The sequence below is a fragment of the Dicentrarchus labrax genome, unplaced genomic scaffold (assembly GCF_905237075.1).
Source record: "Dicentrarchus labrax unplaced genomic scaffold, dlabrax2021, whole genome shotgun sequence".
NCBI classification, from domain to species: domain Eukaryota; kingdom Metazoa; phylum Chordata; class Actinopteri; family Moronidae; genus Dicentrarchus; species Dicentrarchus labrax.
In genome coordinates, this window is record NW_026136715.1 from 29714410 (window position 1) to 29729624 (window position 15215).

Sequence of the window (15215 nt, forward strand, 5' to 3'; positions counted from 1 at the left end):
TAAAGATGGTATATCTGACTTCTGCACATCTAAGACTACACGTATACTCAATATCAAGCATTTGTACTGCGGCAATTTGGAGAAATTCAACAATAAAAGTCCTTATTTTTACCTTCAAGTGGCACATTTCATGATATTTGAGCTACTGTAAAAACGTATTGCTCAATATTTCCTGGATATGGATGGTATATCTGACTTCTACACATATAAGACTACACACACACTCAATATCAAGCACTTTTACTGTACCACTTTGGAGAAATTCAACAATAAAAGTCCTTATTTTTACCTCCTAGTGGCACATTTGACCAGATTTGAGCTACTGTAAAATAATATTGCTCAATATTTCATGGCTAACGAAGGTATATTTGACTTCTACACATCTAAGACTACACACATACTCAATATCAAGCACTTTTACTGCAGCAATTTGAAGAAATTTAAGAACAAAAGTCCATATTTGTACCTCCACGTTGCATATTTCACCATATTTGAGCTACTGTAAAATAATATTCTTCAATATTTCCTGGCTAAGGATGGTATATTTGACTTCTACACATCTAAGACTACACACATACTCAATATCATGCATGTGTACTGCAGCAATGTGGAGAAATTTAAGAACAAAAGTCCATATTTGTACCTCCACGTTGCATATTTCACCATATTTGAGCTACTGTAAAATAATATTCTTCAATATTTCCTGGCTAAGGATGGTATATTTGACTTCTTACACATCTAAGACTACACACATACTCAATATCAAGCACTTTTACTGCAGCAATTTGGAGAAATTTAAGAACAAAAGTCCATATTTTTACCTCCACGTTGCATATTTCACCATATTTGAGCTACTGTAAAATAATATTCTTCAATATTTCCTGGCTAAGGATGGTATGTTTGACTTCTAAACATGTAAGACTACACACACACTCAAATATTGAGCAATATGTTTTTACAGTAGCTCAAATATGGTCAAATATGCCACTTGGAGGTACACATATGGACTTTTGTTCTTAACTTTCTCCACATTGCTGAAGTAAAAATGCTTGATATTGAGTATGTGTTTAGTCTTAGATGTGTAGAAGTCAAATATACCATCTTTAGCCAGGAAATTCTGACGAATATGTTTTTACAGTAGCTCAAATATGGTGAAATATGCCACTTGGTAGGTAAAAATATGGACTTTATTTCTTAAATTTCTCCAAATTGGTACAGTAAAAATGCTTGATGTTGAGTGTGACTGCAGTCTTAGATGTGTAAAAAGTGAAGTACACCATCCATAGCCATGAAATATTGAGCAATATTATTTTACAGTAGCTCAAATATGGTGAAATATGCCACTAGGAGGTACAAATATGGACTTTTGTTCTTAAATTTCTCCAAATTGCTGCAGTAAAAATGCATGATATTGAGTATGTGTGTAGTCTTAGATGTGCAGAAGTCAAATATACCATCCTTAGCCATGAAATATTGAGCAATATAATTTTACAGAAGCTCAAATGTGGTCAAATATGCCACTTGGAGGTACACATATGGGCTTTTGTTCTTAAATTTCTCCACATTGCTGCAGTAAAAATGGTTGATATCAAGTATACTTGTAGTCTTAGATGTGCAGAAGTCAGATATACCATCCATAGCAAGGAAATATTGAGCAACATGTTTTTACAGTAGCTCAAATATGGTGAAATATGCCACTTGGAGGTACAAATATGGACTTTTGTTCTTAAATTTCTCCAGATTGCTGCAGTAAAAATGCTTGATATTGAGTATGTGTGTAGTCTTAGATGTGTAGAAGTCAGATATATCATGCTTAGCCAGGAAATATTGAGCAATATTATTTTACAGTAGCTCAAATATGGTCAAATATGCCACTTAGAGGTACACATATGGAATTTTGTTCTTAAATTTCTCCAAATTGCTGCAGTAAAAGTGCTTGATGTTGAGTGTGTGTGTAGTCTTAGATGTGCAGAAGTCAGATATACCATCCTTAGCCAGGAAATATTGAGCAATATGCAATCTCTGGAGGCATAAATATGGGATTTTTATTTTGACATTTCTCCACACTGGCGCAGTAAAGATACTCGATACGAGGTGTTTTTTATTCATCATGGGCGCATGGAAAACTTTAATGCAACATATTTTATTTTAAATGTAGGTTCAAATTATAGCTTAATGTTCATAATACCTTTATTTTGAAAACCGGAAGTGAATACGCTGTTTCTTCGCATTTACCGTAATGCTGAGAATAATCGCACAGTCGAAATTTACGTGCGGTTGATTTGACCACGGAGATCGAAGTTACGGCTGGCTTGACCGCAGTCTGAGGTGAGGGAAACTGGTTTTTCGGTTTCACAAAGCCAGTTCAGCTTAACTTTGAGTCAGCTACCCTGGCAACATACTCCGTGAACCTAACCTGCTCGCTGGCAGGTTTTCTTCAACTAACCCTGAGTTTCTCCTGCTCTTAAGTTGAAGCCTGCAGACTGAAGGCAGTGGCAGACATGGCGTGTCCTTTTCTTGAAGAGCCAGTTGATGTCGAGGCGCAGATACTCCGCAGAAATCTCCATCGGGAGAGGATTATTGGACCCCGATTGGAAGTTTTATCATTCCCTGATGAGTACCTGTTTGAGCGTTTCCTTTTCTCTGCATCATCAATAATTTATCTAAACAATATTCTCAGTCCTCACATCATACACATGACACATCATGGACACGCTCTCAGTTCCGAGCAAATTCTTTGTATTGCACTTCGTTTTTTTGTATAACATCGGTGATGCAGAGCATGTGTCCAAGGCAACTGTCTGTCGGGCTGTCCGAAATGTGACACTTGCACTGAAACGGCTACTATAGCCTACATGTTTGTAGTGTTCCCAAGTCACAGACCCACCAGACTTCTCAAAGAAGAGTTCCACAGAATTGCAGGTATCAGTCTAAGCAATAATTAGTTTGTCATAAAGCTTTGAGACTTGAAGCACTAATCAGTCAATTTGATATATTTTAGGGTTTCCAGGTGTGATTGGCTGCATAGATGGCACTCATATTCCTATCATAGCTCCTTCAATAAATGAAGGAGATTATGTGAATAGGAGATCTGTCCACAGCATTAATGTACAGGTAGGCCTAAATAGTATAATAATGAAATATACTTCACTATACAGCTAATTACTGTTCTCCACTGTGAAGATCATATGTGATGCAACCCATGACTGTTTCGAGAGTCTACAATGAGTGCCAGATTTCCCCGGGGTGATTTTATATAAAATATATATATATTTTTTATAATAAATTTTTTTTTTTTTCCTTTTAAAAATAAAAAAAAAAATTTTTTTTTTTTTTCATAGGAGAGTTGCCAACGCTATCTGCTGACCCCTTACCCTGACCCTGAGCCTGGCCCACAGCAACATTACAACTTGGCTCACTGCAGGACACAAGCCAGAGTGGAGATGACCATCGGGATACTCAACGCCCGGTTCCAGTGCCTTTGTAGGCTCAGGGTCACCCCAGAAAGGGCTTGAGACATTATAGCGGCATGTGTGGCTCTCCACAACATTGCCACTATTAGAGAACAATTCAATTCAATTCAATTTTATTTGTATAGCGCCAATTCATACCAAAAGTTATCTCAGGACACTTTTCAAATAGAGCAGGTCTAGACTGAACTCTTTAAAACATTAATTACAGAGACCCAACAGTACCACCACGAGCAAGCACTTGGTGACAAGGGCAAGGAAAAACTGCCTGTTAAAAGGCAGAAACCTAGGACAGATCCTCCGGCTCTAGGTGGGTGGTCGTCTGTCTCGACCAGTTGGGGTGAGAGAGAGAGAGAGAGAGCGAGAGACAGACAGACAGACAGACAGACAGGCAGACAGACAGACAGACAGACAGGTGCACAGCAACAACAGTATTGGCAACGGCAATCTAGCAGGACCATGGCAGGAGGCTCCACCAGGATCGATAAGAACCTGCGAGACGAGAAAGCACAAGAACTCTGGGGAAGAAGTGAAGTTAGTAACATGCATTAATGGGACATGAATGAGTGCAGAAAGAGAGAGGAAGGGAGGAGCTCAGTGCACCATAGGAAATCCCCTGATAGTCTAGGCCTATAGCAGCATAACTAAGGGATGGTTCAGGACTCACCTGATCCAGCCCTAACTATAAGCTTTATCAAAGAGGAATGTCTTAAGTCTACTCTTGAATGTGGTGAGGGTGTCTGCCTCCCGAACCACAAATGGAAGCTGGTTCCACAAGAGAGGAGCTTGGTAACTGAAGGCTCTGGCTCCTGTTCTACTTTTAGAGACTATAGGAACCACAAGTAGCCCAGCATTCAGAGAACGTAGTGTTCTAGAGGGGTAATAGGGTACTATGAGCTCTTTAAGATATGAAGGGGCCTGACCATGAAGAGCTTTATAGGTGAGGAGGAGGATTTTAAATTCAATTCTACATTTTACAGGGAGCCAATGCAGAGAAGCTAGTACAGGAGAGATGTGATCTCTTTTTCTAGTTCCTGTCAGTACTCGTGCTGCAGCGTTCTAAATTAATTAAATTGAATCTGAATTAAACAATGTCCTACTCTTTCCCCCAAAGATCTAGATAATACTCCTGACCCCCCTGCTGATGCACGAGATGGAAGAGCTGTTAGAGACATGATATGCTTCAATCATTTCTTTTTTTTATTTTATTTTTTATATTTTTATTAGGAGGTAAGGCACATTAGAACAGGAACCAATGTTATAATTACATTGGGTATCACATCACATCCGCATCACAATTGAAAATGCCGTCGTAACACGTGCGGACCACGACATGAAAATCTCACGTAAATCAGCTCAAAATCGCCACGCAGCACTTACTTCCTGTTGCCACTAGGTGGCGCTCTGACTATTACCGAATATTATGGCATAGACATGTTCAGGGCGGGACTCTTATCGAACATGTGAAGTTTCGTTGCAGTCGGATCATGTACGCAGAAGTTATGACGAATCCCTCTTTCATGGCGAAGGTTTGAAATTGGATGCCACGGGACGCCACGCCACGGGCACAATGTTGGACGAAAAAAACTGACTGCACTGACCAATTTTGAAGTAGATCCAATAGAACCTGTAGGAGGAGTTAGTTAAAATAGAAGCCCTGAAATGCCAAAAATGACATCACAGTGTGACATTCGTTCAAAATGGCCAACTTTGACGGCACGCCACGGACACGCCCTTCAACGCACAGTGAAAAAATGAACAGCGTTTATTCAGCACCATTTTGTGACTGTACTGACCAATTTTGAAGCAGATCCCAGAAATTCCCTAAGACGAGTTCGTTCAAATGCATGGCGAAAATTCACCGACAATGACCACGGCCTCTCTGCATCTTCCCTCTCTGTGGCAGCTGATAAGGTGTCTTCATCATCCTCCTGTAATGAAACAGCATGATTGTGTTATATTCTACCCATTATGACAAATCTGTGGAATATTAAGAGTACTTACAACAGCATGGAGGTCTGTTAAGGCAGAAGGCTCCACGAGACAGATTACACCATCAGTAACTGGTAGAAGATGAGGATTAGACAGTTGATGATTACCCAGAAAAGTGCCCCACCTAATTTAATTTTTTTTTAACAATAGTGTGCAGGTCCCATCACAATTTTTCAAACTCTGAGTCACCTTAAAATAGATTGATATCTGAAAGCAACAGCAGCCGATTACAAAGAACTGTAGCCTACTGCTACAAGAAAAAACAGTGTGCCAAGTTGTGTCTAAGATGAATGGGTGGCCATTACTGAGCGAACACTAGAAAAAGGATTAATGTACATGCCATTCATTTGAATAACTTACCTCTTATGTAGGCCCCTGTGTCCTGGGGCGTGGCTGGGTCCAATGAGCTCCCCCCAGAGATGCCCTCAGCAATGGGTCTGACTGAGGGCCATCTCTTCAGCCTCTGTGAGAGGTGGTGGTAGTGGACCGCCACCTGTTTTGTGGACCTCAGCCTTTTTTCTGTTGGCTATAATGGAGGTCAAATTTAAACATCCAGAAAACACAAATTTGGAGACTTGTATGCAAGGCACTTAGGTGTTGCTTTCATATAGACAATATTAAATACTGGCAGTGTTGGGATTTTTCTTTGTTTAGCGGATTTCCCTAATTACTTAAATATATCTATCACATGTTGAATGTAGCCAGTAAATGCTGTTTAATGAGGGCAGGCTAAACAACATCACAATTGCTTGTACTTAAATTATACCTTACCTGTTTGAACTAAATTTTTATATTTCATCCTTAGTTGCTGCCAAGTCCGTTCGGTGCCTGTTGGGTTGCACCTGTGCGCACAAAGACACATATGGAGTATAATTGTTGAATAAGTGGAACATTCGAGACAAAACATTTCTTTTTTTCTCCAATTAATACTCACGCATTGACTCGTCAGCAATTTTCTGCCACGCGACCTCCCGCTCTTTTGCTGCTGCCACAGTATTGCTTTTTTAAAAAATATATGCTCACTTTCTGCATATGCGGTCATTAATATTGGTAGTGGTACTGTTGGGTCTCTGTAAATGTTATAAAGAGTTCAGTCTAGACCTGCTCTATTTGAAAAGTGTCCTGAGATAACTTCTGTTATGAATTGCCGCTATACAAATAAAATTGAATTGAATTGAATAATATTTCCAACTCCACTGGGGAGAAGTAGGAGGATCGAGGCTTTTTATCACTTGTTGCCATGGTGAATCATGTTATCTGTGTTATCTGTTTATATCCTCATGCATGGACTTCACTCAGGGTTACCTTGACTCAGAGTAGATTGAAGTGTTTTCACCCGTTCTGAAACTGAAAACTCAGAGTTTGACAGCTCAGAGTTGGTCAACCTAGAGTTAAGGTTTTAACTCAGAGTTTGTTGAACCTGCTTTCTGATACGGGCCCCAGGTATATGTATATATATATATATATATTAAAAAACAACTAAAACAATCTTTACGGCACATTCACTTTTTGTATACATGTTCTTAATCAGATCATATGTTTTTCCTCTAATACCACTTTCAAGTAGCCTATAGAAAAGGCCCTCGTGCCAGATGGAATCAAAGTCATTCCTCAGTGAGAGACCTTGTTGCAGCAGTGATGTTACCAGCTGTATGAGCTTCAGGGAAAGGCAGCACTCCCAAAAGCACTGTGGCCAGCTTCACAGAGTCATCCACATAATGGCAGGTCACTGCTAGATATCCGTCCATATTAATGGAGGTCCACATATCAGTTAACAGGCTCACAGCCTCTGTCCTCTGCATGACAGCCTTGGCCTTGGTCTTCTCCTCCTCGTATCTCTGGACCACCATGTTCTTTAGAGCCCGTCTCGATTGAAGAGTGTATGTGGGATCAAGCAATGCTACAAACTCCTTGAAATCACAGTCATCCATGTTGGAAAAAGGCTGCAAGTCTTTCACCACCATATTCACAAGAGCTTCATCTAGCTCTTGCTTCCGGTCCACAAAGATAAATAAATAAAAAGAAAATGAATAAAAGAAAATGAGGATTTATGTGAAACTGCATTTAAATGAAGCAGACATATGAGTCATGGAATACAGTAATATCATATTGTGTTAGTGTGTCTAGTTAATAATGATATAATACCTACCTTGATTTATGTTCCCCTGGTTAACAGCAGCTCCATGCTTGTCAGTGAAGTGCCTAATCATGGAGGAAGTATTGACATGATACTTCAGTTCAGCTAAACACACCAAGCACTGGACCTGTAGAGAAAGCTATTTGTAAATTAAAATATCTATAAAGCTATAGCCTAATGGCTACACTAATCATATACATTATTTTAGTGCAATGCTACTTAATATAGACTTGAGATAGACCATAGCTATAGTACTGTACTGACAGTTACTGTTGTATATGTAACCAGCTTCAAGTTTTGGTTCAGGAGGCAGACACCCTCTCCACATTCAAGAGTAGGCTTAAAACGTTCCTCTTTGATAAAGGTTATAGTTAGGGCTGGATCAGGTGAGTCCTGAACCATCCCTTAGTTATGCTGCTATAGGCCTAGAATATCGTGGGATTTCCCATGATGCACTGAGCTCCTCTCATCCTCTCCCTCTCTTTCTGCACACATTCATGTCCCATTAATGCATGTTACTAACTTCACTTCTTCCCCGGAGTTTTTGTGCTTTCTCGTCTCACAGGTTCTCATGGATCCTGGTGGAGCTTCCTGCCATGGTCCTGCTTGACTCCAACTGCTAATATTACTGATATTATTGTTATTATTATTATCATTATTATTATTATTTCTACAGTTACTATTATTACTATAGTCACTGCTCAGTCGCCAGGTGCTTGCTCATGGTGGGAACTGTTGGGTCTCTGTCTCCTTTTTCTAAACAAAATAGTAAAGAAAAGTATAAAAAAGTAAGGTATAAAATGACCAACCCTCTGTAATTTTTTTGCCCTTGTTGCTGTCTGCATAGAGCTTCTCTCTCCCACATTTGTTGCTTCAGTGGAGCTTTTGGCCAAGTCACCTGACACACACAGAGTTCAGCAGAGTGAAGAGGCAGACAGCAAAGAGAGTTGACCATGGCTGTGTCATGCATGAAAGCTTCAAGAGTACAAACAGATTGTCGCACAGCTGTTTTTACTCACTGACATAAAACAAAGGATTGGATTGGATCTGCAAAAAATGCCTTGATTCCTTTGCCTTGATGATCTTTGAGATTGCATCAGGGCATCCCTAGGGTTCCTAACTGCCCATTTCCTGCCATGGTATGAAAAGAAGAACCGTGCCTTCGGGAGTAACATAATTTTTATGCAAGACAACGTACCATCCCATGCTGCAGAAAAATCTATTGAGGCCTTGGCTGCTATGGGCATAAAGGGAGAAAAAATCATGGTGTGGCCACCATCATCCCCTGACCTCAACCCTATTGAGAACCTGTGGAGCATCCTTAAAAGGTAGCTCTATGAGGATGGGTGGCAGTTTACCTCAAAACAGCAGCTCTGGGAGGCAAATATATCATAAATGTGTTTCTTTTCAAAATAAGAGTCTCGAGTTGCTTCTGTATATAAAATGCATATTTTTATATTAGGATGGTCTTGGAATTGTATGACTTTATATTAAAGATTTATATTTGCTATTCTAAATTTTTCAACAGATCAGTGAAGAGTTCCATCGGATCGCCAACAAGAACCTAATAGACAACTTCAGAGCATCCATTAATCAGCACATTCCAAGGCTCCTTAGACTTTATCAGGCTAGGAGAACAGCTTTTCCACCTGAGATGGATCAACTCCTTGACCGACTGGATGAGGAGGTGAATTTTTGACGTAATGATCTCATTATATTCTTCTATTAAAGGAATTCTTGGATTTTTTTAAATATATATATATATGGATCCAATATCAGATGTTGCTCATAGTGACAAACCCTCAGAATAAACCCACTGTACACTACCTAAGGGACAGACAAAGATGGTGACTAGGTGGTCCTTTTCATTTAAGGAGTTTATGAAGACCAAAGGATTTAACAGGTGTTTGTTGGATGTGGAAGAATAAAGTTGTTTGCATATTTACTCTGAGCTTTCTACATGATAGTGCCATAATGTCATAATGGTTCTTCCAGCCTTTTGTGTTTTAGACATCTAACATCACAGCACATCGACAGACTGCAGCCTTGAAGGGTCTTCCCTTGTATCTCTGTGACAGTCATGAGAAGCTTTTCAGGAACGGTCTTGTGAGTGACTTGTTTGTAGAAACTGAAAATATATACAGTGTGAGAAATAGACTCCTAAGGTGTGATTAATGCTGTACTTGACTCTGACTTCAACCTTTACCTTCCTGCCCTTTTGTCCCATTCTTGACTGTTTTCCATTTTCTCATATTTCGCATTCTTTGTCTGCCCCAGTGCCCAAAGTTGTATTTTGCTGCCAATGGCATGATATAACTGATGTCATAAATATGAGGATTACATTTTTCTGGGTATGAGATGGAAATGTTTAATATGTCAAACAAAAAATGTATACAATATTTTGGATCATTTTAGATGAAAGCTTATTCTGAGTCACAGAATTTAATGATAAATGTCTTTCAGTTTGATTTACTATTGTATTGGTTATTTGCTTTCTGTCATCACAATGCAACTGATTCAGAAGAGGAGCAGACGAAGGGCCTCACTGGATGTCGCTGTGATTGTAGAAGAAGCCATCATCCTTCAGGATCTCCCTGACCTGCCGACAGCTTTTGCGTACCTTTTTGGGCTGATCTATACTTTGAACCTCCAGTACCCAAAAGAACTGAGGTACACTTTTGAAACCATTCAGAAGGTTTTCATGGAACTTGGGACAGATTTCTCTGCAACGGTGAGATCCCTCAAAAACAAACTCTTTTTTGTTTTTTTACAAATTCAGTGAATCCAGCAAGTAAGCTGAGAACATTGGTACATTCTGAGACAGTTGCGAATTGCACGTTCTTGTTGCCATTTGCCAGAGATGAATCTTCTACATCTTGTACTTTTACTCTCTTCCCATTTTCTCTATTTTTCTCAAGTTCCCTCTCTCCACTTCTCTCTCTCCCCCTTTCCCCTCTCTTCTCTCATTTCTTTCCATCTGATCTCCTCTCATTGTCACCCAACTAGTAACTTTCTTTCTTCTCACTGAATTCACTTTAGAGAGATGGATCTATCCACCTGGCGTCAAACCAAAAAGTGACAAGTACCACGCCCCTTTCCACGCCCCTTTCCACGCCTCTTTCCCACGCCTCCCTACTGTCCCAGGTCAAAAAGGTCAAATTGGTCAATCATAATCAGACACTTCAAAGGAGCGCCATTAACAATCATTTATAACATGTCAAGATATCTTAAAGAAAACTGAATGAAACATTACCAGGGAGTAAGGACACCAGCACCCAGAATCACACATACAGTCACAGTACACACCTGCTAATTGTTAGCTCGCTAGCTCCATTGTTTACAAAGCCCATTTCCCGCGGTTATAAATAGCCCGGCTTCACACATCAAAAATTCCACAACAGACTCATCACAGCTTCAATACACCACTGTACATTTCAGGAGGAAACAGTTTGTAATTTTTTTTATTGACTACCAACCTGGAAAACAGAATCACAGCGTGAATGAGTGAAAGAGCGAACCGCCTTCTTCGTCTCCAAATCTCCATCTGAGAGAAGAGGGAGGTGCCTCTCACCTGGGCACCGTGGTGCAACGATCCCCACACTTTGGTTCCGCTTTCTTTTATTTCCCCCTACATTAATTTTGTCTTTCACAATAAAATTGGAATTATATTAAACACTGCGCTGGTTATTGTCTTATCATATAAAGGGTGTATCACATATACACTGTGCATTGTTCAAGTAGGACATGGAGTGCCAAATATGAGCAGAAAATTAAACTTGACTAAAACTAAATTGTACAAGTGGAAATTAAATTGGACAAATATATAAGTTTCAGTCTCAGAACAAGTACTGGCAAAGGGTATGTGTCATTGATTAACACACAATTAAATCTTAACATAAGCCACATGGTTACAAAAATCCAAAAAGGTGCAGAATAAATGTGAGAGTATTCTGGAACATGCATTTTGAGAAATGAGCAGTGATGAAGTCAGAAAGAAAAGAAGTTAGATGTTAAGAGTTTGTAAATAGCAGACGGACAGATTGAAAATAACAGTTTAATTAACAGGACTTTTACAGGTCGCAATTTGGGTGAGAACAGGAGAAAGTGAGAGACATGGATCTTTCCACCTTTCGTCAAACCAAAAAGTGACAGGTACCACGCCCCTTTTCTACGCCCCTTTCCACGCCTCTTTCCCACGCCTCCATACTGTCCCAGGTCAAAAAGGTCAACTGGTCAATCATAATCAGACACTTCAGGGGGGGTTAAAGGGGGTATAGATTGTTGTTACAGGTGTCTTAACCCCCCATCCTCCCCTCCCTCCCTCCCTCCCTCCCTCCCTCCAGATGGTAAACCTTTTAAGATAAACACCTCAATAGACTGTACATAGGTAATTAGTACACCCACCTTCCTCTCCCTTACTTTAAAATACTTATTTGAAACCTAGAAATAGTTTTTGTTCTTAGAAGCACCACATCAGGCTAGTTTGTTTGCTAAGTGTGGGGTAGAGCCGCTGACTTTAAGCTGAACACATCACTTGAGAATCCCAGAGAATCCTTGATTAAAAACTCACTCTCACACCCCTACCTTCTGTTCTCAAATATTAAACTTTTAACTAGCCCCTCCACCAAAACACTTTGCTTGACATACGCTTGACAGGAGTCTTTAAGTCTCAGGGATGAACAAAAAGACATAGCGAGATATCTACTTTAAAACACTTATTTGAAACCTAGGAATAGTTTTTTGTTCTTATATGATATACAAGTGAGGGGGAGTAACAAAGTACTATAAAGTAATCAAACGTGTCTTAGATGGATAGGACAGCTACTCTGCTAATCTCTGAAGTGGGGGGAGATTTGCTGACCAACAAGCAGGCGATATCAGGGCTCACGGATGAGCAGAAAGACAATCAGTTATAATAATCAGTTTAAAACACATACTTTGCAACTGTATCTGTCTGCTGAGCTCCACAGCGGGTTTTTTTTTTTTTTTTTAAGTCGTCATAGAATTAAACGTTTGCCTTTACAAGACAACATTTTCCCAAACACAAGCTGTGAAAATAAACCATGTTTTGGGGTATAAGTATACCCTGTTTAAACGAGTGTTTATCTGTTGCGGAACACACGAGACTGACGAGATGTCTTGCGGTAAAAAACAAACTTTGCTCCGTTGTAATTTAAATGTAATATTTCGTCTTTATATAATTTTATATATTAAATAAAACTTGTGTATTTTAGAAGATAACTTTAACCAGGAGGATCCCCGATATGCACCCTGTCCTGGTTTTTTTTATTATTTTAACACAAGTAGCGAGTGTGTTCAGGGACAACCCATTTTGTGTCGGTTTTAACATAATAGATGTGTAAACCATTTTAACACACACAAATTGTGTCCGCTAAATAAAACACAAATGTGTCATTTAAACACAATTTTTACACAATTAATGTGTGAGCCATTTTAACACAAATTGTGTCAGGCAATTTAACACACAATGGTGTCATTTCAAGCATTGATTATGTGTAACTGATGACCAAAAACTACAAACAAATGTGTTAAACAAGTAAATGTTATTGCCAGGTATTTGTAACTAAGAACTAATGGAGAAACAGACATATGTGAAAAAAGAGTTAGCCATTTAATTAATGGTCAAATGTTGACAGGGTACAGAATACATGAGCACAACAAAATGTTTTACAACTCAATTCAACATGTTTGTGCAATTCCCAAAAAAATATAGGAAATATATGCATAGCTAACAACAAGTTTGCCTGAGCTTTTGATTTGGGATGCAATAAAAAACCCAAGTTGCTTTCAATAAATAGCAAAAGCATGCAATGACTTAGATGACTACATCATAACTGTACCTTTACAGTACATGGGAAGTGTTTCCAACATCAATTATACCTACAACTGGTAGGCGGTTAACATAACATAGTTGCAAATAGTGCAAACAAATTTTAAACACATAAAACCTTTATAATCCGACAAATCTCTTTAAATTGTTGTCAATTACATTCTCTGTCAATTACATTAACTGTTGAAATTACATTTTTAATTTGAATACTTTTGTTTAAAGCCTAATTTTAGGCATTTTGAAATAGAATTGGCTTAAAGTAGGACAAATTAGTGGATCATATATTACAAGTTCAAAGACAATAAGAACCACCTGCCTTCTGGCTGTATTCTTTAGAACTAAACTATCATGTACCTTGGGTTTAAGTATAGTTCATCTGTATTGAAACTGACCATTATGTCCAAAGGCCTGACATCTGCTGCATCAGACAGGTTGATCATTTCAAATTCTTTAGTTTTTTACAGCATAGGCATAAAAATGCTCATCAAAGTACTGTATTGTAAGAATTCTTACAAATATTAGAACGGATACATTTTCATGTGGTATAATATGAATTAATTCCCCAACCATTGGCTCTCCTTTGTCGTCTACTTTAAGTGGCGAACAGACCCAGTTCTGTAAGTTTGGCCAAGCACACCAATAGTGTGGGCAACATAGACAGTGCTGTTCAAAGTAATGTCATCATCATCATAGGTTGATCTCAGATTGTTCAGTGCAACATCTGCTTTCTTCAAGGAGCCGTGGTAACAGGGTATACATTTATAACACTCATTTTCTTAGAAAAAGGGTCACCTAACTTGAAGCTATACATTTGGTGAACTTGATGTTTGTAACTCAGTGTTTTAGAAATATTTTCGAATTTTCCAACCCATTTCTTTTTAATGGATTATGTTTTGCCTCAAATCTCATGCACCACATGAACATGTCTTTTTAATGGATTATGTTTTGCCTCAAATCTCATGCACCACAGCTGAGAAATGGGTCCAAACATAACCATCATCCTTGGATAGTGGATCATAAAGTGGTGCTTCGGTATCAGATTTCTTTGATAGAGCTTTTTGAATAATGTGTGGTGCTCTATAATGAGTTGTTTCAGAAATACAGCAAGCCCATGTGTAACAACAGGTGCGAAGACAATACTGCATATTTCCCTCAACAAAATGAATAAATGCCAATGTTGACATCTCATGTCAACAAGATCGCCAACTAAAAACGGTAAAACCTGCAAAAGACACCAGATTTGTGATGCAGTATGTTTTACTGCATTTTCAGAAGTTCTCAAATTGAGAATTGCACTTGGCTTATTTTTCACATTTCCATACCCATAATCGAAACTGGAAGTTCTTTGATTCAACAGTTGAGGAGGCGTGGGAAAGGGGCGTGGTACCTGTCACTTTTTGGTTTGACGAAAGGTGGATAGATCCATGTCTCTCACTTTCTCCTGTTCTCACCCAAATTGCGACCTGTAAAAGTCCTGTTAAGTAAACTGTAATTTTAAATCTGTCCTTCTGCTATTTACAAACTCTTAACATCTAACTTCTTTTCTTTCTGACTTCATCACTGCTCATTTCTCAAAATGCATGTTCCAGAATACTCTCACATTTATTCTGCACCTTTTTGGATTTTCGTAACCACGTGGCTTATGTTAAGATTTAATTGTGTGTTAATCAATGACACATACCTTTTTGCCAGTACTTGTTCTGAGACTGAAATTTCTGGACCTGAATATTTGTCCAATTTAATTTCCACTTGTACAGTTTAGTTT

At 38.9% G+C, this 15215-nt stretch overlaps 3 long non-coding RNA genes across 10 annotated transcripts; 2 read left to right on the top strand and 1 right to left on the bottom strand.

Annotated features, from left to right (window-relative positions):
• The first annotated feature begins 2261 nt into the window (after nt 1-2261).
• Nucleotides 2262-3192, top strand: LOC127377847 (uncharacterized). The gene is made up of 2 exons (XR_007887776.1): nt 2262-2328; nt 2470-3192. It is a non-coding gene; the product is annotated as an uncharacterized LOC127377847 (long non-coding RNA).
• A 377-nt stretch (nt 3193-3569) lies between these two features.
• Nucleotides 3570-11148, bottom strand: LOC127377841 (uncharacterized). 2 transcript variants are annotated; one of them, XR_007887766.1, is made up of 8 exons: nt 11076-11136; nt 8409-8497; nt 7612-7726; nt 6397-7453; nt 6234-6304; nt 5823-5988; nt 5475-5533; nt 3570-5401 (listed from the first exon to the last, which is right to left on the bottom strand). It is a non-coding gene; the product is annotated as an uncharacterized LOC127377841 (long non-coding RNA). The 2 variants fall into 2 exon arrangements; XR_007887767.1 differs by lacking the exon at nt 8409-8497 and having other exon boundaries at nt 11076-11148.
• On the top strand, nt 7726-11272 carry LOC127377839 (uncharacterized). 7 transcript variants are annotated; one of them, XR_007887760.1, is made up of 3 exons: nt 7726-8927; nt 9128-10330; nt 10639-11272. It is a non-coding gene; the product is annotated as an uncharacterized LOC127377839 (long non-coding RNA). The 7 variants fall into 7 exon arrangements; XR_007887761.1 differs by having other exon boundaries at nt 9128-9950; nt 10121-11272; XR_007887763.1 differs by having other exon boundaries at nt 9128-9705; nt 9877-11272.
• The last annotated feature ends 3943 nt before the right edge of the window (nt 11273-15215 follow it).